Source organism: Callospermophilus lateralis, unplaced genomic scaffold, assembly GCF_048772815.1.
Source record: "Callospermophilus lateralis isolate mCalLat2 unplaced genomic scaffold, mCalLat2.hap1 Scaffold_143, whole genome shotgun sequence".
Lineage (NCBI taxonomy): Eukaryota > Metazoa > Chordata > Mammalia > Rodentia > Sciuridae > Callospermophilus > Callospermophilus lateralis.
The window spans coordinates 754184-778560 of record NW_027512573.1 but is presented as its reverse complement, the minus strand read 5'-3'; the positions used below and the strand labels follow the sequence as shown (position 1 = coordinate 778560).

At 48.9% G+C, this 24377-nt stretch overlaps 1 pseudogene; it reads left to right on the top strand.

Moving 5' to 3' along the window:
- The first annotated feature begins 7350 nt into the window (after positions 1-7350).
- Positions 7351-24377, top strand: part of LOC143387888 (E3 ubiquitin-protein ligase RNF213-like) — a 43318-nt pseudogene continuing 26291 nt past the window's right edge.

Below are 24377 nucleotides of genomic sequence, written 5' to 3'. Positions count from 1 at the left end.
TCTTTTCAGAACTCGGGTATGGGTCCTAGGCCTGTGTCACAAGGCTTTGCTCTCTCATCACAAAGGGATTCTGATAGTAGGGGTGGGGTAAGAAGAAGAGGCAGTACCACACTCCTGTCCCACCCTCCAGCCCAGCATGTCCTCCACCCTCCTGGGCCTTATAGATCCTTCATTCTAACTCCACCTGCTCACCCTGCCCCAGGAGACCTTAATTCATTTTCTCCTGTTTCTGCCTAGTATCCAGACATAACCTGCTTCTTTGTAGATCTCTGCTTAATTCCATCAATATCACATTTTTTGAAAATTGGATTGTTTCTGTAATTGTTATTTCACAGAGATTATTACATTCAGGTTCTCATTTCTCTGCAGTTCAAGATTTCCAAAGTAATATTTTCTTTCCTTGCATTAACTCAGACATAGAATAGAAATATGTTCTAAACTTATTTAGTTTTGTGAATTTTGAGTAAAATTTCTTCATGATTTTTTTGTAGTTAATTTTTTAAAAGTATGTTTTTGTTGCAGATGAACACAAAACCCCTGTGCAGGGTGCACAGGGGCGCAACCACGATGAGTCTGTGATGTCTCCTCCCCCCAGGTTGGTGGCTGGTACTGGGAGGGTGTGTTCCTCAGCCTCTTTCTTTGTCTCCATTTCAACCTTCCATGTCCCACTCTCTGCCCACAGTGCCCCACTGTCAGATGGTTATTGTGTGCATATTTGTGCAGGCTGGGGGCATTGGGAGGATGCTGTAAATGACACAGCCCTTAGCAGCCAACCTGCAGTTCCTGCCAAGGTACTCCCACCTGGACCTAAAATTTCCATCCTGATTATGGCTCTAGAGAGTGATGATGGCAGGAGCAGAAAGAGGTGACATGGCCACATCATGGAGCCAGAGCTAAAAGGAGTTGACAAGACCCGTTTCCATGTTAGCCTCCATAAGGCAGGGGTTCTAAGGGCAGGTCTCCCTGTTCCCCACCAAAACATCCAACAGCCAGGACTCTGACTACCTCTGAACTCGGGGCCAGGAAACAACCCCTTTCCCCAACTTTTCTGAGTCCATTTTTGGCATAGGAAGCTACTAAGTCCCATGGGAACCCTATACACCAATCTCTACAGCTTCACAAAACACAGGATGGAGGGAAAGGCTGACTCAGACCTTATATTGGGGTCCTTGCGGGGTTGCCCCATCTTGATGAGTCCCAAAGGCACTCTATTATTTCTGTAATGATCAAGTCATGCATTCTTAAGGTATATTGATGAGATATGGCATAAGAGTGGGTACTCAATGTCACCTCCATGCATATACAGTCTCTTCTAATGAATAACAGACACAACCACCTTCCCTATGACCCAGCACAACACAGACAGAAGCCTGTCTGATTAAACAATAACAACAGCAAAACAGTATCATTAAGCAATTGTCACCTTATTAGGAAAAAAGTCTTTATCAAACAAAGATTAGGCTCACATGGGGACAGTTTTTCTCAGTATCGTCTGAATTATGGGAAAAATTTCTTCTCAGAAGGACAGGAGTGAGAAGCATATTGATGTTGACCAGACAACATAGGTCTCTGAAGAGCACAGTGCCTTGGACAGTGGACATTATGGCCTGATATGCTTGCCACCCTGGGCCTATGCTGGCAGGGGCTGGGCAGAGGTGCAGATTCCTTGGGCAGGAAGGCCTGGTTGTTTTCCTTGTTTCTGATCCACATGATGTCTGTCACCACTGAGGCTGGCCTGGTGACCATAAGCCTTATGTCCCATAACTCTCTTTTTTTCCAAGGAGGAGGGACCCCTGAAATAATGGGACTGCCTACCCCACAGGGGCCTGGGATACCTCTTTGATCATGTTTTTCTTTGAGGCAGAATGATCATGATTAAACCTCATTTTCTGCTCTATGATTCATCCAACAGAGGTCATGGGTGGCTGGGCTTCCAATGCCCTGTTGTCTGTAAACAGTCAGCCTGAGACTGACCCTCAGCTTTAGGTAGAAGTTGATGGGGGTCATGATTTTGTGTGGGGAGTTTGTCTGTCCCTTGCCTTTACTGGGGGAAATATACTGTGGAAATTTCTTTGTCCTGTCCCAGTGTGCCTCTTTGAAGGAGCCTGGGAGAACTTGTCCTGCATAGTGTCTCCTACCTCCATGACTAGGGCAGAGGGGCCCAATTCCCCAGCACAGGAGGGCCTTCTCCTGCAAACATTTTTTCCTGTGTTTCTGACCTGGCCCAATTCTGTCCTCTATCTTGGCAGTTGACCTGCACTTATTTCTGTTGCTCTTCCATGGATCCTGGAGTTCAAGGATCTTGGGCTCCTGCAGGTCCTCGCTGCTGTCTTCACTAGTTAAGAGTCCATGTAGCCCCCAAGAAGTTGATGCACTGCTGTTGGACATGCTTAGAGAGCTTGAAAATCTCTCCTGGAAAGCTAGGATGTCTGTAGCCAAGAGCACCTCAGGGGCAGTCTTGTAGGATGATGCCCTTAGCCATATTTTGAAGTTGCTTCTCTGGATCAGTCTGTGTTTTAGGGCATGAACTTCTATAGGGGAAGGAGTTTTTACTGGTCCCCAGAGATTCTAAGTTCCCTGGATTAATATGTACATTTTGGAAGTTTGACATCTTCCTGATTTCCATGGTGACTCCCCAGTCAGAAGACTTCTCATCATCCCCTCTCTCTCTCTGATTTCTTCACCTTTTCAAAATTGGGACACTACACAAAGTGATGAAATGCTGTGTCATGAGTCTTGTAAGCTCATACCTCCACTCCCCAGTGACTCACATCTTCTCGTATCTAGGTTTAGATTTGGTTCCAGGCTCTCTTCCAGCTCTCATGACAGCATCGCTGTGCCAGGTTTTGCCCACAAAAATATAAGTGTGGGGCTGAGAGGGCAGGCTGCCTTCTTGTGCAGTTGAAGGAGCATTTCACCAGATGAACTTCTACTCAGGGACTCAAAAGAGGGGCCTGAGAGAGGACTCTTCAGGGTGGGGAAGGGAGTTTGTGCTACCTTCTTCAGTCCTGAACCTATCTGGGTGGTTTTTCCCAGGACCTTGGCATCATGGGCATTGGGGTCAGTCCTGGAGCCATAAGAGGCTGAAGAGGGAAGGGCAGGCTGTGGAGGTAGTGAAGCCTCAGAGTTCCTCATCTTCAAGATATTAACATGCTTGAGGACCCTGAGGGGTAGGCCCCACCTGTGCCTCACTCTTAGACTTGTAGCATGTGCCTCCAGCACCTGCTGAGTGCCAGCATTAAGGAGGGGGATCTCCTGGGAGTTGTTCTTAAAGGTTTCCTTACCTTTTATGGATGGTCCCTTCCCAGTTTTCTTGTGGGTGTTTGAATTTCCAGGCAGGGTAGATACATGATATGTGCCCAGCCCAGAATACCAAACACCCACAGGAATCATGCCCTCTTGGATTATTTCTGACCTCTCTGAAGCAATTTCCTGTACAGTAGGGTATCAGAGACTGGCCTGAAAAGGAGTTATGCACACTTCTTTAAGTCCTGAGCAGGGAGGTACTGGACTGATATCATACCCATTGCAATTCATGTGCACAACTAGCAGAAGAGGTGGTGGCTGGGTAGGTGTGCTTTGGGATTCATGGGTTAGGGAAGAGCAAAGGCCTGCCATATTGACCTCAACCTGGAGTGGCCATGATTATCTCCCTAGTTGGATGCCACATGGTCAAGGAAAGGAGTGGTCCTCCGTAGATGGCAGTGTCCTGCCAGATATTGGGAACCCCAAACCCAACCTGTTAGCACAGGCTGGCCTCTGCCAGAAGCGGTGCTCAGCCAGAGGTGATCATGTCCACTAGCACCTCTCAAGTGCTATAAAGCTGTCCCTATAAGAGTCACCCAACCCTCCCCTGTGCTTAGGGTTACCTATGGGGCAGCTGTCTTGTCCTCTCTCTCAGGGGAGCAGGGTGAGATACTAAGGCACCTATATTAGGCAGTGACACCCAGCTCCAACCTTGCTTTTCAAACAGCTCTACACACTTCTAGGGGCCACTTGTGTTGGGCCAAGGTTCTGCCCTTGCTACAACTCCACCCAAGTCCCCCTGCCCACCTCCCCCAAGTTCTCAGTGGTTGTCTGGAAAAGCTGGCCTAGCCTGCAGTCTGACCTACAGTCTTAGCTTGTTGGGTGGTGGCAGAGACAGAGAAGGCAGTGTCTTTTGCATGGAGGGGGATCCAGGGCAGAGTGGGAATTGGGATGGGCCAGTGGCCATGAGCAGTCACAGGAGACCCACTGCTGCTGGGTGTCAATTGACCAGGAGAACTTTCTGGTTTCAGCAATCTCACTTTTTTTATAAACTGAAACTGAAATGGGATTGTAGTCACCTGAGAAGGAGGCACAGTTTATAACAGCTGCCTTGGGGAGTTTTGCTCATCCTTTGAGACCTGCAGGGGAAGGGACACTGGGCTGGAGGATTCCCCCAGCTAGAGACAGCACTTCTCCTGTGAGGAGGCCTCCAAGTTCTGTAGCCAGTGTGGAGAGAGGCTGCCTCCTGCAGTCCCAGGACCAGGCAAGTTGCAAGGAGTGCTGGGGTCAAGTGGGGAATGCCTTTTAGGCAGATGGGAGCAGGGCCAGCTTGCAGACTCATCAGGGGCCCAGCTCCTGCTTAAAGTTTCTAGTCTCTTTTCTTTGAGGGAACTGGGATTTAGTCCCTCTTGGGGATGAGAAGCCTCTGGCTGAGCTGAAGGGCCCTGGACATTCCAGAGGATGTCTGGAGAGGTGTCTTAGGCTGCTGGAGGTGGAGGGCTCTGTGGGTTTACAATGCACTGGGAGAGGTCCCTGCAGCCTGCCCAGGCTGTCAGTAGAGAAACAAGAGGGGGTAAGCTATCATATGGGCCTTCCCTGCTGATAGTCAGAATAGAGCAAGTGCCTCCCCTGCTCCTGTCCTGCTTCCCTAGAGCCTATGGGGCACAGTGCTCCCAGAGGGCAGCACTGCTTTCCCCCAGCCCCAAGGATGCCCTGAGCATCTGGGACTTGTGGACCCTGAGTGGCTGTAGATTCCTTGCCTTGTGAAGATGGAGTTGTGGAATGGTGGAGCCACCTGCCAGGGCTCCCCACCCCTGGGAACCAGGAAGAAAAACTGCCAGCTGGAGCTTTGGGAGGGGAGGGTTTACAGTCCCAGGGGTTTTAAAAAGCCAAGCTGCTAAGCTGTGGTGTGCCCAGCATTGTGCTAAACACGACATTATCATAAATCCCTGTCCTTCAGATGCTGAGAGTGAAGCACAGAGAGGTTAAGTAACTTGCCCACAGCCTCACAGCTAGTGGCAAGAAGAGACAGGATTTGAACCCTCTGGAACCCAAGTGCAGGTTGAACTGTGGTTGAGGTCTTGCTGGTCTGGTTTGAGGGGAGAAAAGGGGTCTGAGTGATGAGCAGCACCAGCCTGTCTTCACAGGCTTGCTGTGAGGCCGGCATTAAAAAATTAATTATGGGACAAGACAGGGTGGTCCCTGACAGTGGCCAGGAAAGGGCAGGTGGGACAGACACAGCACCCTTAGGGGCTTCATTTAGTCCCCAAACCTTTGGGAAGTGGCGACCCACTTTCATCCTGCTGCAGGGCCTCCCTGAAAGGTCACTGCCCCCTGCCCCTCTTTTCATTTTTGGTGAGGAGCTGGGACTGGCCGAGAGCAACAGAACCACTTGCCAGCAGAACCAGGATCTGCCTGAGAACACAACACACGCATGAGGCCTTTTTACCAAATGCCACTGATTCCTACTGTTGCTGGGAATCAGACAAGAAGCAGGAGGATCACAGTCTCGGTAACTTTTTTAGAAACTGAAACAGGACACAAGGGACTTGGCTTCCCAGAAGAGAGAGGCCTCTCCTTTCAGCCACTTGGAGGTTCTCCAGGTGGTTCCACCTGCTGCAAGACCAGAGTAGGAATCCCAGGAATCCATGGGGCCAGCAAGGTCACTGTGTGCTCTGCCAGGAACCCAGGACTGGAGGTCCCATGGATGAAGGCATGGGGGAGAGGCTGGGGTCTCTGCACAGACAGGTCGTTGGGTGAGGGCTTTGAGAGCTGTGGACCACCCATCTCTGCCCTAGGTCGCCCAGGGACCCAGGCAGGCCTCCTGCCCAGAATGCTGGGAGGTTCCTGGAGGAGGCACCAAGGTCCAGGCAGCGTGCTTCCTTTTTCTTCTATGTTTTCCTGGAGGATGTGTTTCTACAATGGAGGAAATAAGTTCAGAGTCTCCAGAGCATCAGGGCTCCTGGGAGGCTGGGAGTGTGCAGCTTGGAGCCTGGATGGTGGGCGCTCCTTGAAGGAGGAGCAGCCTTGCCTCTTGGGCCCAGGGTTGGTGGGTTTCAGCCAAGCCACTGGCATGGGTCTGGTCTGTCCCCATAGGAGTCTATAGGCTCCAGGTCCCTGGTCTCCACCTTATTTTCCTGCCCTAGACCCAATATGCATGTGTCTCAGGAGCTGTGGCCAGGCCAGGTGTGGGTCCCACTCTCCTTGGGGTCTCTGTGTTGATGTGCGGGGCTGGGTGCTCCTCCACTGTGCCACAAGACCCATGTGTGGGCGCTTGTTGGCTGGCAGGTGCTTTCAGGTGCTTTTCCTTGGAAGTGAGGCCCCATCAGCCTCTGGGAGGCATTAGACATAGAGGAATTATTCTTTGGTCAGGGACTCCCACTGGAACCCAGGGAGAGCTGTGGGAGGGAGCTCCTTGCCAGCGTTCAGGAGCACAGGGCGGTGGGGGAGAGGGGACTCCCTGGCTCAGTTCCAGCTCACAGACACCCAGAGTGTGGTGCCTGCTCCCAGGCTTCCTCCTGGGCAATGCAAGACCTCCTTGACATACATTAGGATGGCTGCAATAAAAACCATCAAATCACAGGTGTCACTGAGGAGGTTGTCTGTGTGCCTGGCTGCAGAGCCTCTCGCTAGCCCTGGATCAGCTGGTTGCCCTCATGCTTCTGCTGAAGGGACTGAGCTGGGCCATTTGTGAGGTGGCAGCACCCACTCAGGTTTTGGGCCTTGTGGCAGGTCATTTGGGGGGGGGCACCGTCTTTCTGTTCTGTGCTGCACATCCTGCCTGCCCACCCTGACTCCCAGCTTTTATTTCTTGTGAAAGTCTCTCTATTGACATCCACAGGCCACCCAGGGTCTTCTCACCAGGCAAGTGCCATCCAAGTTGGGTCTGTGCCTATCAGCAGGCTGTTCTTGAGACACTAGTGGTGTGGCGGGCAGCTTAGTGTCTGCTTTTTGGGGTTCACTTTCCAGAGCATTGGTTGGGTGTGTTCCAGGTTCACTATAATATGAGTAGAGAAGCTTGCTCGTGTAATGAAGGTGCTGTGAACATGAGGAAAGCAGGGCCGCTTCATCCCTGTAGAGGGATGCTGTCACTCCCAAAGGGCTATGGCAGTTCCTGAGTACCATGGTCGCACACTATTTCACATGTGGGTTGGGCTGGGCCCTTGTGAGTTTGGAGACAAGGTGCCTGGTGTGAACCTTCCTCCAGGGGTATGGGTGGGCCAACAGCTCCCTGCTGTGGTGTTGGTGGGCATAGCCATGTCAAATCAGGTTGGACTTGCCCAGGTCAAAGTGAGCCCTTCATGTCAGTAGCACAGGTGCAGTGGAAGGAACTAGTGTGCCCAGGAGTAAGGGAGGGAGGAGGGGCCAGGCAAGGTTGGGGAAGGGTCCTCAGAGGACATGCTGTGAGATGCTTGGGTTAGGGGTAGCCTTTCAGGCTGGGGCTTGGTTGCTCTTTTCAGGAGGGAGAGACCAAGGACGGGTTGGCTGCTCCTGGAGAAAAAACACGTGAAAACAGCTCAGAACCCAAAGACCTGAGGAAGCCAGAAGGGAGTGACAAAAATTACATGGCTGCAATGACAAAGGAGAAGGAGCAGAAGAACCAGAAGGCCAGTGCACAAGCTGTCCCCACAAGGTACTAAGTTGCCACTCCAGGCCCAAGGCACAGGGAGGTCACCTGTGCCTGTTGAGGGCTGCTGGGATGAGTTCAGTCCAGGGGTTGTAGGGGAGGCGGGCTGGCTAGGCCAGGGACTCACACCCTCCTCTCCACTTCTTTGCTGCTTGTGATGGGCAGCAGCCAGGGCTGAAAATTACCAGTAGAGAAAGAGGAGGTAGGCCAGGCCAAGAGCAGTTGGTGACCACAGTGCTTCCTTCTCTCTTCCAGCTGGCTGAAGCCTGAGGAGGGGATCACTGTGCACTTCCACGCCATCATCCCCAAGCATGTCACCTTCAATCCCGAGGTCCACACGGTGTTCATCAGGGGAGGAGAAGAGCTCGGACGGCCTGAGTGGAGTGATGCTTGCAAGATGTACTATGTTGAGTGAGTCTCACGGCCCCCAGCCCTCTGAGTGTGTGTTAGAGTTGATCAGTGAGCCCCCAGGGTGGCCCTGCTCCCTGGATGAGTGTGTGTTTGATATTCCCAGCATGCATGTCTTCATTTCGCTTCGCTATGGCTCTTTTTTCTGTCCTAACTGGAAACAAAGCCCTGCCCTGTTCTAGACATGCTGTCTTGGTCAGTGTCCGTTATAGCTTTGGGTCTATGTTCCCGGTGTTTGAGACCTAAATCTTCTGAGTTAAGACTTCCGGATAACTGGCCAGTGTCTGTTGATTTGCAGGGACTTACATGAGCACGGGTCCCTCATCGAAGGCAGCATTGTCATTCCCAGGCAGAGCCTGGATAGAGCCATTCCTTACAAGTACGTCCTTCAGCATGGCCAAGACACCAACTGCACCGTGGAGTATGAGTACATCTATGAGCAGCCGCAGAAGGCAGGCGAGCACGTGAACAGCTGCCTGTATGTCAAGTCCTCCCTCCTGTGCTCCAGAGGTAAAGGGCCTTTCCTGTGGCACCTGTGTTCTGGCTTGGATGCTGTTGTGTGGAGCAGACTGCCTGGTCTGCATGGGTCCTCTGCTGTGCGCTGCCCCTGCTGTAGTTTAACTATTGCGAGAGAGGAAATGGGAAGGAGAGAAAACAAGCAAGAGGAAGGGCTTGGGCAGTGGGCAGAGTGGGTCCCAGGTCCCAGGCAGACTCTGGGACAAAGCAAGGAACAGGGAGCTGCTGGTTGGCCCTTCCTGGAGGCAGCTAGGTGGTGACTGGAAGCAGGATAGGGTGTCAAGAGCTTCCTTGTGGGTCTCTGCTATTTGTCATGTTTTGTTGGTGGCATTTGGGTGGCTTCCACATTTGACTTGCTGAATCCTTGGAAAGAACCCTCTGCACCACTTCAGGCCCTCTGGCAGCTCTTTGTATGTGACCCTTTCTGTAGCTACTGGCTGTCCTGGCCTGCCTGGGCACCCAGCCCTGTCCTCAGCTCCCCCCAGGGCCTAGGATTTTAAAAAAATATGTTTTTTTGGCTGACCTCAAGCACCTGGGCTCCAGAGGTCCTCCTGCCTCATCCTCTTGAGAGGCTCTATGTGCACCATGCCTCCTGGCTATGTACTTAATATTTAATAACAATAGTGTATTCCGAGGACTTCAGCTTTTAGGCGAGACTGGACTTCATCAGATAATTCCACAAGCAAAGATGAAGTTTCTGCTCTGACAAGTCCCAAAAAGCGAGGAGCTGGAGTAGGGTCAGGAGAAGCTCCAGAGGAGGCCATGCCTGAATCAGCACATGAACCCTGGCCAACTGTCACCTGGATGGGACAGGGTAGAGCTGGGGTGGCTGAGCCAACCAATGGGACAGTAGCGTGCAGAGTGCCTGCTTTGGGCCTCAGGAGTCCTGCTCAGAACCTGTCTTAATATTTCACTGCTATTTGTGTGTGTCTTTCTACACATAGGGCTTTTTTTTTTTTTTTTTGGTAGTAGGGATTAAACCCAGGGGCACTTTACCACTGAGTCATGTCCCCAGCTCTTTTTATTTTTTGTTTACAGACAGGATCTCCCTAATTAGCTTAGGGCCCCTGAAGTTGCTGAGGTTGGCCTTGACCTTGCAATCCTTTTGCCTCAGCCTCTAGAGTCGCCAGGATTACAGGAATGTACCATGGTGCTCAGCTACCTCTGACCACCTTATAAGTTTTCTGTCTTTTTTCTTCTCTTTCTTTTCTTTTTATTTCTTGCTTTTTTTTTTTTTGACAATGCAGGGGCCTCATGCATGCTGGATAAATCCTCTATCCCTGAGCTAGATCCCTAGCTCTTTTAAATTTTGAGTCAGGTTTTGCTAAATTACCCAGCTGCCCTCAAAATTTTGATCCTCCCGCTTCAGCCTCCTAAATTGCCTCGAGTACAGCCATGCATCATGGTGCTTGGCTAACCACTTTTGTTTTCTAATTTTTTTACAGTTGATGTCACTGTATTTTCTAGGTCTATAATTTTGTCTCTTGCAAGCTGGATTTCAGAGCAGACTTGAATTCAGTCCTTGCCCTGTAGTGGGCTCCTGCTAGTATCTCTGTGTCTGCTGGGTAATCTGCACTGTCCTCTTTGGAGTGGGTGTTTCTGTTCCCAGTAGGTACTCCGAAGTCATTTACCAGAACAGGACTCAGTTGCTAATGAGATGTAGTTTTGGAATAAATTTTTAACCTGCGTGTGGTCATGTTTAAAGTTTTTACCAGGCTTTCTGAACTGCATGACTAAGCAGAGACTTGGTTTTAAGCTCATCACTGTGATTTGTCTGGGATTTCTGTCTCTAGGGGCATGGCCATGGTAGCTGACGGAGTGAGTTCTGATTGCCTCAATTTACCAGAATCCTCTTGTTTTCCTTCCGTTCTTTCATCCTCTGACTGTGCTCCCCAGTTTCCTGTCTGTTCATTTTTTAGTCAGGGCCTCCCTAAGTTGCTGAGGTTGACCTCCAACCTGTGCTCCTCCAGCCTTAGCCTCCTTAGATACTAGCATTACAGACATGTACCACTGTGCCCAGCTATGCCCCGTGTTTGTCTTCTGGGATGGTGCCTTGGGCTGGTGGGTTTTGAGATCTTAAGTGTGACATTTTTCTTGCTATCACCCATAGACTGGCATCAATATGATGACATAATTTGCACAAAGCCTCCTGGGACATTCCAGAAATTTCAGAACTTCTTCACTAATAATATGAAGAAGGAGCTGGTGAAGGGGAAGGAGATAGCAGCCGAGATCATGCTGGGCCGCATGTTCAGCAACCTTCAGACCTGGAACCTCGTCAACCTGCAGAAATTCTTCACCTACTTCCGGCAGTTTTATTCTGTTGTCCAAGTGCCTATGATTTACGAAGGGAAAGCACAGCCCTGGAACATCCTGGGCCTCGAAGAGGAAGAGGAATCAGGCTTCCCCCAGTCACCAGCAGCTCTGGTGTGGGTGGGCAGGGTCCCCTGACTACTACCGGTAAGGAGACCCTGTGACTGACTGGGGCAGGTGCTGAGGTGGGTGGGCAGGAGGACCTTTCTTTTCCTTCTTTTCCTGCTCCACCTCTTGGGAATCCCCTGCCCCCATGTCCCTTCTCCTGATTGTACTTCTGAGCCTCACTCCCAGCACTGATCTTGAGTTCTTTCAAGGTCTAGGAAGAGTTGAAAGAAAGGGTGGAGCCCATCATTGCCCCTTCAGCCACACTGTGGCTTGGAGACAGAGCTGATGCTCTCTCTGAGTTCGACATTGAGCTCTCAGGAGCATCTAGGGGTCTCCCAGACCCACCTCACTGCAGGGTTTGGGACTGAGCATCCCTGTGCTTCTGCTGTCCCAGAACCTCAGTGTGCCTGAGAGTTGGGGAGGTGAGGGAGGTGGGACCCTCCCCAGAGCTCCCCTGCCTCAGGGCCTTGATCCCCTGCCCAAGAATCCTTCAGCCTCCAGGGCATGCACTCCATGGTCTGTTGTGCCTCTTTTTTCCCCTGTATCAGGTGAGAAAACACCTATGGGAGTGTTTGAAAAAGCAGATTAAACTGGTTCTGGAAGGAAGAAGTGGGGACGCCCTGCCTGAAGGCTGGCCTGTGAGGAGCAGAATGAGGATGGGCCTGGTCCTCCTTTTCCTGGTGGAAGATACCAAACTCTGCTTATCAGAGGGTGACCTGACCTCACTGTGCTCCATCCTCTGCCCCAGCACCTGCTCTCCAGATGTCCTACACAGTGAACTCCACCACATCCTGGGCACATCTGAGAGGTATCCCAAGTTTTTTTTGTTTTGTTTTGTTTTGTTTTTGTCAGAGGTTTCATAGGCATTAATCATGATTTTTATCTGATTACAGAGCTAAGTGCTTGTTAGAGAAAGACTGTGCACACACTGGGAAAAATAAAACCACAGTCATGTCACCATTTGCTCCTGTCATTTTCCTGGCATTGTTTCATTGCTAGTGTTGTTAAATTCTGTGTTCTCCTGAATACCCTGACTTCAAAAAACTTCAAAGAGCCAGGCACCACGGCAACACTGTCATCCCAGCTACTTGGGAGGTTGAGGCAGGAGGGTTGCTTAAACCCAAGAGCTTACAACCAGCCTGGGCAACTGGAAAAAATAAATGAATATAAAATACATGACAAAAGTGCTCCTGGGAGGACCTTCCTCTTCATGCTCAGCATGCCTTAGCACTGGGGCCCAGGCCGGCCTGCCGGTGTCACCTAGGAAATCTGCAGAACCTGCAGGGATGCTGTTCCTGCTGTCTCATCTGTGTTGGTAGCTCTGGAAGCACCCTGCCCCTGCTGGGTCAGCCATGGCCTTTTATGTGGTTGGGGAGACCTCTTCTGAGCTGCTGTGCTCGGACAATCAGGGTCTCTTCTGCTTCTGTTTGGTTTGAGCTTGGGTAAAATCAGGCAGCCTTTCCTGAGCTCTTAGTACCTGACGGTTTCCTAAGTTTTAAAGACCCTTGCAGTTGCTGTGCCCTCTGTGAAAGAGAGACATTGGTTAGGAAATCTAGAAACAGCTGTGTGGGGGTGTGAGAGAAGGAAGAAGCATCTATTTCTGTGCCTGTGAGACACCCACCATGAGTTGTTCCTTTTAAAAAGTGGCTTTGTAGCTGGGCACAGTGGCACATGCCTGTAATCCCAGTGACTCAGGAGGCTGAGGCAGGAGGATTGCAAGTTTGAGACCAGTCTCAGAAACTGAAGAAGACCATGTATCAAAATAAAAAAAGGCTGGGAATTTAGCTTAGTAGTAGTGTGTCCCTGGGTTCAATTCCCAGTTCAAAACAAAGAAAAAAGTTTGCTTTGTGTTTAGGTTCACCTTTGCCAGACTGCCTGGTTTAAACCCTAGGCCCTTTGTGAATTCTTGGCTAGAAACCTAGGGCTTCAATACCTCAGCTGTTGTGTAGGTGGAAATGACACCCGTGGGAGTTTGTTGGGATTCATGACATTCTGGTGCACTGGGATGGGGTCCAGGGAACTTGTCCCCTTTGCCACCCTATGTCTCCTGATCTGGAACTCGGTTCAGGTGCGCCACTTGCTATTTCTGCTGGTTGCCCTCCTGAGACATTGGACCACAGGGCAGGTTGGACACAGCCAACCACAGGTCACATTAGGTCTTGGTTCCCTTCCAGATGGCAAGAGTACTTGGTCAACCTGTGTCAAAGGTGCATAGACACAAGAGTCGTCGACTGGCTGGGCATCCTCCCTGTCCTGCACTACTGTATGCAGCTGGTTCCTCCAAGAAAGGACTTTGTGAGCCAGCCTGAGGACATCTGGGCTGCCCTTAAGGGAATCTCCTTCTCTCAGTTTCAGGAAAAATGGCTAAATGAGTAAGTTGTAAAGCTGCATTTATATAAGCACATCTTGGAATAATGATTCTTTAGCACTTTGCCACTGAGCTACATCCCCAGTCCTTTCTTAGATTTCAATTTTTGAGACAGGTTTTGCTAAGTTGCCTGGCCTGGCCTAAACTCATGATCTTCCTGTCTCTGGAGTAACTGGGATCACAGGTGTGGCTACTGTGCTGGGCAGTCTTTCTCTTATGATTGTATTAATGTGTGTTTACTCATTTGTGTGACAGACATTTAGCACCTCTGTGTGTCCCAGGACACAGCCCCACATATGGCAAACCTTAGTTCATGATCTTGCCTCTGACCTTGCCTTTTACCTGAGGTGAGGGGTGGTGATTGCATTTTTGCAGGGCTGGAGCAAGATCCTCTTTTTGCTGGCCATAAGGCTCAGGCCAGAGAACTGGCCAGGAGAAGCAGAGGACTTTCACACTCTCTGCTCTCTAATTGTGAGAATGATTTGCTGTCCTGTAGGTGGGAGGCTCAGGCCTCCTGGAGTGTGGAAGTCTTGGTGGGCAAGAGTACAGAGACAATGACCATGGGCTCACTGGGCCCTGCAGTGTGTACAAGACGGTGACCATCCAGTGGGGAGAGGAACTGAAAATTGGAAAAGTCACTGTTCCTGAGATGTGGATGCATAGAGCTTGCTGAAGTCTGAAGCAGAAGATAGGAGCCAGTTTCTGTGGACACTCAGATTCTGGCTTCTGCCAGGGGTACTATGGCCCTTCTGTCAAAGGATTGAAAACTTCCATGATCTGAGTCTTGCTATGCTACAGCAAAGCCCTGGCTCCTCTCCCTCATGCTGCATGGCCAGGGAGGAAATAGGGGGGTGAAACCCACAGATAGCCCCTGTGGGGGGATTCAGGGAGGGTGTTAAAAACAAACTTGAGGAATATGGTAAAGGACCTTCAGAAAAAGTGGGCGATGCTCTGAACAGTTGGGGAATTTCAGAAGAGCATTGGAAACCATGGGTATTAAGAAAATTGCCAAGTCAGAAGGCCACAGATGACACCTGGAGTGCAGAAGGAGACTCTTCTTGATGGCTCAGCAGCCACCTGGAGACAACAGCGGGGAAGGGGCCAAGAACCAGAGGACTGGGGACTGGGCAGTAGAAATGTCATGCTCACCCAGAGAAGGAGCAGAAGGAAGAAAAGCAGAACAGAACTTCTGAGGTCTGTGGGTGAAAACCAGGTGAGCAAAGAGGAGAAAGAGGCCAGAGGAAAGATGGAAAGATTGTGCTGGGTTTCCCAGAACAGAGAGTGCTGCCTAAGAAGCCTAAAGACTCCAGGGAGGACAGGGGCAGGCCATTCAAATCCGGCACAGTCATGGCTGCTGGGCACCAAAGAAAGACTTTCTCCAAGGCAGCTGGAGGAAAGACTCAGTGAATCCAAGGGACTGTGGAAGGGTGAATGGAGGAGGGAGAGGTGGCACTCATACAGAGTGCTAAGCCTTCACATGGAGACAGGTTCAGTCACATGCTGCAGCGCAGACCTGTGCTGAGGATATTGAGCTAATGAACCAAATCAGACCACAAAAGGACAATTACCATGTGATTCCACCCATGAGGTCCCTAGCATCCTCACACTCAGAGTAGTGTGGCTTGCCAGGGGCCAAGGAAGGGGAGTTAGTCTGTAATGAGGATAGAGTTTCAGTTTTGCAAGATGAAAAAAGTTCTAGAGTTTGGTTTTGTGACCTTGTGATGTCATTGACACATTGCAAATACTGGAAAATGGTTGAAATGCTAAAATTTAGGTTATGTTTACTACCATAAAAAAAAAAAAAAACTAACTTTTAAGCCAGGTGTGGTGGTACGTGCCTGAAATCCCAGAGACTTGGGAGGCCAAGTCAGGAGTATCATAAGTTCAAGGCCAGCCTGAGCAACTTTAAAATCTTAAAATAAGATTTTAAAAAGGGCCATGGATGTGGCTCAGTGGTTGAGTGCACCTGGGTTCACTCCCCATTACCAAAAAATAAATAAATAAAATCGTCATAATAATTAATTTTAAAAATCCACTAACGTAATTCTAGGCATGATTTCCTGACATTAGCACTGTTGTATTTTTGGGACCAGGCCATTCTGTGTGGTGGAGGCCATCCTGTGCACTGTAGAATGTTGAGCAGTGTGCCTGGCTCCCACCTGGAAGGTGCTGCTGGTCTTGCCCCCTCCCCAGTTCTTAAAGGCACACGTGTCTCCAGGTATTGCCAGGACCCCAGGGTGGGGGAGTGAAGGGCTTGAACACCCCTTTCCCCACTTAGAACTGCGCTTCAAGAGGTGAAAGGGGACTCAGAGATGCAAAATTCCAACTAAATAAATGATAAACTGGAATACTAAGCAATATGCATTCCACCAATTTAAAAAGCTGGCTGAGGCCCTGGGTTCAAACCCCAGCACCACAAAAAATAAAAAAGTCAGAGTGGGAGTTACAGAAGAATAGGTGGAGAATCAAATCCAGTCCCAAATCAAGAGTCTGAGAGGAGGAACAGGAAATCTGTACCTCTGTGGAGCTCTGTGCCTCCATTCCAGGGACTGGTGCAGCAAATGGCTAGAGAATGAATATGGTATAGACATTGGAGAGAAAGCTGCAGAGAAACCAGACCCAGGTGTCACCCAGGGGCTTTAAGCCACCCATGGCAGGACACACCGCTTTCTCAGGTGTGCCTGTGGAACATGGAGCAAGACAGGCTGCATTCTGAGCTGGACCACTCTCAGTACCCTAAGGTGCTGTAGTCCAAGGGTGCAGGTTCCTAACCACAGCTGAGTAGATGGCTCTCTGGAAAATCCTTACATGTCTATGTGTTAATGGCATGCTGCTTCTAAATAACCTCATCTTGAAGTGAGGAAAGGTTTTTCAGAGAAAACATGGAAAGCACAACCTACACAAGAAAAATTGTAGGGGGCTGTGCTGTACTCAGTGGCAGAGGCCTGCTAGCAAGGGCGAGGTCCTAGGTTGCCACCTCAACACCACAAAAAAAATTAAATCCAATTTAAGAGAGAAGTATAAAACTTAAAACTTAAAATAAATCTGAATTAAACATGAAAGCACCCTTTGCACTCATTTCCACACACAGATAACTGCCATGTGTGGAGTGTCCTGTCCCCTTGCCCTCCCCGTCCCCTGGGAGCCTGGTGCCATCTTTAGGGTTGAAGGCAGTAAGCTCAATTGTTCTCATCTCTTCTCTATTTTAGGAACCTTTTGAAATGAAAGCTAAATAGAAATGATTTTTAAAATTTATTTTGTTTTTTTTCAATTTATTTATTTTTGTTATTTTTAAATTTATTTATTTATTGGTGCCAATAAATTTATTTATTTATTGAAACCAGGGGTGCTTAACTACTGAGCCACATTCACAACCCCTTTTTTATTTTTTTTATTCTGAGACAGGGCCTCACTGATTTGCTCAGGCTGGCCTTGAACTTTCAATCCCCCTGTCTCAGCCTCCTGAGTTGCTGGGATCATAAATGTGCCATACACTTGGCTATTCTGTTCAGTTTTCATCTGATTCACTCTGTATGTCTGTTTCCACATAATGATGCATTGATATCATCATTAAAATCTGAGCTTTCTGGATCTTCCCAGCTTTGCTTTTCCTTGTCTTGAGTCTGTTCAGTGCTCTCACTGCTGCCCTGGTCTCTGTCCCGGTTTCTTCATTCAGGAACCAGATTGTTAACTTCATGGAAAGGAAGAAGCAGTTGCTGAGTATGGATATCTCTTTCAATCCTGGTTCAGTTTGCTACCTCTGGGAAGCCTGGTTCCCTATATGAAAAACTCCAATGAATACTTGAGTCTCATGCCTGCTCTGGTCCTGGACTGTTTCCTAGGGACTCACTACAGGCTGAAAAGGCTTCAGAAGATCTTTTGGAGGTTTGTGGTTGGGAGTAGGGTGTCAGGTCCTTTCTTAGCAAAAGCAGGTTACAACTGAACAACTGAACATTGAGTGCTTGTGGGTCTTCTGTCCTGGAGGGCAGGTTGGTGGAAGTGCCAAGAAATAATAAGAAAATTGTTGAAATAAGAAATCACTATTTCTTAGGGTGAAAGTTTGACTTTCCAAAGTTGATTCTTGTTTAGTAAATAGAGCACAAGAGAACAGTAGCCATTTGTTAGATATGAGTATTAGAAGGCACTCTGGATGTCACACATTTTATGCTTACTGTCTTTCTTTTTGGGGTAAAGAAAATGGGATAAGCACTGAGATGTAGCTCATGGCAAAGCACTTGCCTAGCAGATGCAAAGCCCTGGGTTTGATACCTGCTTCCAAAAAAAAAAAAAAAAAAGAGAGACAAAAAAAAAAGGAAAAAAGAAAATGGCATAAATTTACAGTGTGCATTTCACTGGTTGAAAATGAAGTTTGGTCCTTGAGCCCTTCAAGGCTTGTATACAGGGAGAACAGGATGAGTCCCTGTGCCTTTCTCCCTTCGTGGCACAGACAGCTGTTTCCTAGTTGGACCTTTCATATTTCCCTTTCTCTTTCCTGCCCTAGCATGTTGAGAATGTTTTCAAAATGCTCATGGACATCTATCAGGAGTATAGATGTGTAAGTAGAGCAGCTGGTGCAGCCCCTTCGCATGGGCTCCTATATGGTGTGGGCCACCTGCTGACAAAGTGGGAGGGTGGTACACCAGCAAGTGCCCCAGTGTCCTCTGCAGTTGCCAATCCAGCCATTCATGTTTTCTCCTCCTCCTCCCCTCCCTCCTTCTCCTCCTCTTCCTCCTCCTCCTCTTCTTTTTCTTAAAGGAAATTAACAGGGCTGTGTATGTAGTTCAGGGGATGAGCACTTGTCTAGCATGTGCAAGGCCTGGGTTCAGTCCCCAGTACCAAACAAACAAACAAAAAAGCAAATAACAGCTCTTGTGTGCTGAGATTTTGCTTCATTCCCATCCGACCTTTTGGTCTTTGTGTAGTCACTTATTTTTAAATGATCATTGTCATAGTACAAATGTATGTGTCCTGCATTTTTTAAACATTTAGTTCTACTTTTTTGTAAGTTGGGCCAATATAAAACAAAAATCAAAGGTAGCCTTGCAGAATCATTTACTCCCACACCTGTGAGTGACCTTTGCCACCTGGAGGAACAGCATGGGAAACACAGAACAGGAATGTTCACCAGGGACCTGTGTGTTCCTGGAGCCTTTCAGCACTGCTGGTGCTCCCCCCTCCAAGCCCCTGGTGTGTCTGGACATGGGGCATAGCACAGGGTCCCCCTGTGTGGCAAGCCCCTGTGACTTTGCAGGGTCCTTTCTCATATCAACAGGCTGTCAGTCAATAAATGTGAAACCTGGTCATGCCAGGTGGAAGAAATTCTGTGTTCAGTGCACATTCTTCTTCTAGCACCCTCCCTCCCTCCCTCTCATGTCCCTCTGAATTTTTCTCCAAGTGTATATCATATTTTAATGTTAGAAATATTCATCCCTTGAGGTTTTTTGAATAAGGGAATGTATTTGCAAATATTTTATCTTGCTTTTGTTAGAGTTCCAACTGCTGAGCTAAGACAAAAGAACTGTGTTCCATTTTTATCTTAGTCACAGCTTTAAGACCTATTGTAATGATAGTCTGGAGGAGAACAAGTAAATTCCTTACTTGTAGGTCATTTATTTTAAGTAAATAATGTATTTGCAGTACTGGTTATTGAACCCAGAGGCTCTCTACCACTGAGCCATACCCCCAGCCCTTTTTATTTCTTATTTTGAGATAAGGCCTTGTAATTTGGTGAGGCTAACCTTGAACTTCGCCATCCTCCTGCCCCAGCCTCCTGAGAAGCTGTGAGTACAGGCATACTTGTAGGTCTTTTAAAGGGAAGGGACTGGTATTAATAATTGGTATTGTTTTCTCATTTCCCAATGACTTAAATGAGCTCTCTGGACTCCTGGTTGGTAGGATTCTTGAGAAGACCTTGTTAGAGTCTTACTTGACTGTGTGCCTGAAGCTCCAGGAATCTGTCTGCAGGATCACCAAACACCTGAGGTTTTACGAGATCCCCGCCTTGTCAGCTGAGATCATTTGCAGAGTCATTGGACTTAGACCTCTGGTGGTGAGTAGGATTTATGGACCAAATGTCATGCCCATGAGAGGTCCTGGGTTCCATGCAGCCTGATTTGGAAGGGAATGTGGGAGTTCTGGGATGGCTGGATGAGACAGAGTGGTATAGTCAGTTGTCAGGTATTCATTTGGCATCTCCTACATGCTGGGTTCCATTGTATGCAGACTACACACTTCGCCCCTGGCCTCGCCAAGAAGATGACCTCCCCATTTTCCTAGATTCTATTATTCACAGAAAACTAGAGCCCATTTACCCCTAAAGAACACATATCTGTGCCTTGTCTTCCCCGCCAGACTCTTCCCTTCATGTAGCTACACACCATGGCAGCAGAGCCCATGTCCTGCTGCCCTGCTCAGGCCCCTGTGCCCCTCAGCGTGCAGTCATTCTCGCCCTCATGTCCCGGAGGGAACCTCACTCTGATTCCTGCCACTGGAGCTCAGCTGCCCCTGGCCCTCACACTCTGTTCTCTCACCCATGTCTCAGGGCAGTGTCCCTGCTGCTGCATCAGGAGCTTTGAGTTGCTGTGCAGCTTCTCTACTGTGGGTCCTGAGCTTCCACTGTGGGTGATGGAGAATGGCAACTGTGGGTGACTCATTTTTTTAAACCTTTTTGCACATCACCTCAGACCTGTGATGTCAGGGATGGAGATGGTCAAGTCTACATTTTTCACCTGATTCCTTTCAGTCTTTCGTCTTTAATATACCACAGATACACTTTAAGAATTTCTTTTTTCAGTACTGGGGTTGAACCCAGCAGTGCTTAACCACGGAGCCATATCACCAGCCTTCTTTTGTATTTTATTTAGAATCAGGGTCTTGCTGAGTTGCTTAGGGCCTTGCAAAGTTTCTGAGGTTGGGTTTGAGGTTTTGATCCTCTTGCCTTGGCCTTCTGAGCTGCTAGTATTACAGGTACTAAGAATGTATTTTATTGATAAGGTGTCTGCTTTCTCCTGAGTGATACTATTTCATCCATCACAGGTTGGTGCCAGATCCCAATAAATGGTGCTTCAGTTTGTCAATTATTTAGGGTTTACTTTTCTGCAGAAGGAAGTGTCCTCATTGTTGGTGGGGGTCCCAGATCTGTGTTACAAATATTCTACCTGTGCTGCAAAAACAAAATTTTTGCTGTGCTAGAATTGACCAAAGCAAAACCACGCCTGGGCATGTGGGAGCCTCCTGTCAGGTGGTCATCTGGCTGGCTGCTGTGAGGGTCAGAGCACAGTTCAGGGTCCTGCTGCTTGTTCAGCCTCAGGGTTGTCCCTGAAGTTCATTTATTGACCACCTCTGCCCAGCCCTGGATGACACCTGGATGGGTCAGTGTGTGGCAGGAGCCATTCTTGGAGTTGGTGAAATGCTTGAGGCCCAGTACAAGGGACATACATGTACTGATGAGGCATTCAGATTGTCCTGGAAGGTAGGAGGTGGCAGACCCAGGTTTTGTGCAGCCCTCAGGGGCTCAGGAGAGGCCTCTCTAAAGTGGGGCCTGATGCTGTAGCTGTGTGTGCTCCCTGGCACCTCTGGAGTGCAAAGAGAGAGGGGCTGAGGAAGGGTTGTGTCACCAGAGGACTTGAACCCCTGAAAGGGAGTGGTTCTGTGGGTATGGTGGTGGAGGTGGGGAAGAGAGAGACAGTGGGTGTCCCCACAGAGTACTTATGGGGAGAGAACTGGTCTGGCCTCCTGGCCAGGAGAGGGGCTGCTTCATATTCCCAAGGATTAAGGGCTGGGAGTTTGCATGACCTATTGGTTCAGGGTTCTCTGGAATGTTCATGGGTACATTTTTCTCACCCAATCTGGAGGGCTATTGTGTATGCCTCCGCTGGTGGAGGCTCTTGGTGAGGCAGAGTCTGCTCAGGGACCTGTAACACCCATACCTTCTCCCCTCCTCTCCCATGTTGCCCCTTTTATGGGAGCCCAGGGTACTGGGGAAATGACAGTGCTTGTGTCAGTGGGCTTCCAACAAGCATGGAGCTAGAAGGTGGCTCAGGTGTGGGGAGCAGCAGAGTAGAGCTGGTAAACCTTCTCTCATGTGCCCACAGGAAGTGGCAGAGGACTCAGGAGCCGCAGCCAGGAAGAGTCACTGGAAGACATCTTCCGGAGTGTCCTGGCCACCACGAGATCCTGGCTGCGCACAGTGTTAGCAAAGAGCATGCTCCGGAAGGGTTCAACTGTCCTGTTCACATACCCTGAGGAGATCCAGGTGAGCTTTGCCTGAGGCTGCAGAGCCTCCACAGGCACCAGAGTGGGGAGTCACACAGCTGTGTCCTGTCACCAAGCACCGGACCAACAACGCCTTGGTCAGGAGGCCTGGGCTCATCCTGAACCTTACCTTGGGCCCTGGTCTCTTCTCTGAGGAAGGGACATTGCCGTTTGCCCAGAAGGGAGTCATTGACTCTGGTAGATTGTGATGGGGTGCAGTCACACTGAGACAGGGGTTGCGAGTAGGACCATCAGGCTCCGCTTCAGGTCTGAGGCTGCAAGCCAGCTGTGTGGAACTGGAAACAGAAGGCCAAAATGATAGGAAGCATCTTTAGCTGGCAGCTGAGTGAAGTCATTTGACAAGACGGACTCCTCCTCCAAAACCTGGGACATGGGGAGGATTCCACAATAGTCACCCCAGTGCTGGAGAAGACAGCTGAGAGCCGGTGGGATCCAGGAGCCTGAGTCTCTACAGGGCTGCAGGGGAAGGAGGTAGAGTGGGAGGTCCTGCCCACTCCAGGCCTGCTGTCCAGCCTGGCTGTCTTTTCCTTGTCCTGGAAGTGCTTGTGTCAGTGGGCTTGTCCCCCTTGAGCCACAGTTTTCCAGGGAGACTGTAGAACCTACTTGTGGTCTTAACACAGAGTTGGTCGCAAGATTTATTGTCATATGAGGCAGGGGTACCCCAACTGTATGGACTAGGGTAGCCAAAGGGCCAGGGGTTGTTCATTTCATTCAAGGACAAAAAAAATCCTCCCCCAACTGCTTTGTGAAGTTTGATACCAACAGACTGAAATCCCAGAAAAACAAAATTGTATTATTAAATATTATTCCAGGATTCTAAGTAGTATAATCCCCAGGTGTTAAGCATGAGTGATGAGTAGCTGAGCAGCGACTGACAAGAAAGAATGATTCTAAGTGCAGTAGTAATGATAAAAACATGAAATTTATTAAACATCTACTCTGAGGTGGTTGCTGTGGTTATTCCTGTTTTCCAAATAAATTTACCAAGGTCTGAGGAGATAAATGTGCTGTTGGTATTGTTGGAAGTCAGGATAAGGGTCAGGATAAGGGAGTTAGGGAGTAAGAGGGAGAAGAGCTCTGTGGTATAGAAGGAGCTAGAAATAGCAGTAGGAACTCATGATTTAGATAGTTGCCAGCTCAGTCCCTCAAGAGTCCTGTGGCAAAGGCACCCTGGGACCATGAGCACTTACAGAAATAATGATGCCCTGGGACCTGAGCACACCCACATCCCATCATGCCTTTTTTTTGTGTGTACTGGGGACTGACCCAGGAGCACTTTACCAATGAGCTACATCCCGAGCCCTTTTTATTTTTTTATTTTGAGGCAGGGTCTTGCTAAGTTTCCCAGGATGGTCTGGAACTTGAGACCTTTCTGCCTCAGCTTCCTGAGTAGCAGGGAATACAGGTGTTCACAACCCCACAAGGCCCAATCATGCCTTTTAACTCCCATTCCCACCACACAATTCTGTTCCTGGAAGAACAGCCACCTCCATGGGTCAGTGGGAGATGCACAGGTGGGCCAAGAACTCCTTGTGCTGGAATTTCAGGAAGTGCTGAGGCCGCAGGCCCATCACAGGGATAGAGTTAAACGCATGTGATGATCCAGACTCCTCCTGGGTTGGTAAGAGGACTCCGTGTGAAGTCTGAGGTTGCCATGGTGGTCTGCTGTTGCTAGCTTTTAGCTTTTGACAACTGAGTGGTAGTCACGTTTATGATGGCAGAAACACGGTCAAGAGAACATAGAAATTATCTGGGCTACCTCTGCAGAATTTTTGTAAGTCTAAAGTTATTTTGTATTTTTTTAAAAAAACTGTTGAAGATGCTCATGTTAGCCAAATCTGGTATGATTTTATTATTAAAAGGCAAAATGATAGGAATGGATTAAAATTCATTGATAAACAAAGAAGAAAAAGAGAAATAATGCACTTTTTTCTTTTTCTTTTGAAGAATGGAGCTAAGAAATATAGAAGAAATAATTGCAATAGAAAACTTTCACTCTATAACCAAGGTATAGTAGCTGATGCAGGCAGGTATCACCCAGGAATCCTGAGATTGGTGAGGGTGCCAGGAAGGCACAGAATTTCCAGTGTCCCACTGCAGAAGCCTTTATAGAGGAGGAAAGATGACTTTCACAGTGAAGAAATCTGGCAGATAAGCCTTAACTAAGGGCCAACCTCTCTGTCAGCCCTGGTGGAACCAATAGGTTTCATGGGCCACTTGATAAGGCTCAAGGTGTTTGGCTGGGCAGCTGTGGCAAGTGCAGATGTTTGGCCACACCTGACCTGAACTGAGTACATTTTTACGTAGCTTGGCTTAGTAGTGTCCCAACCAAACCATTGTAATCATGGGAAAACTGTGAGCCAACTGGATCAAGAGACAGTCTACAGAATGACCTGAACTTTTCAAAATTGTCAGCATCAGAAAAGATAAGGCCAGGGAACTTCTCTAGGAAAGAGACATGACCAGTAAATGCATTGTGTGTCCCAAGGTGAACCCTGGATCCAGATGTCAGGTGGA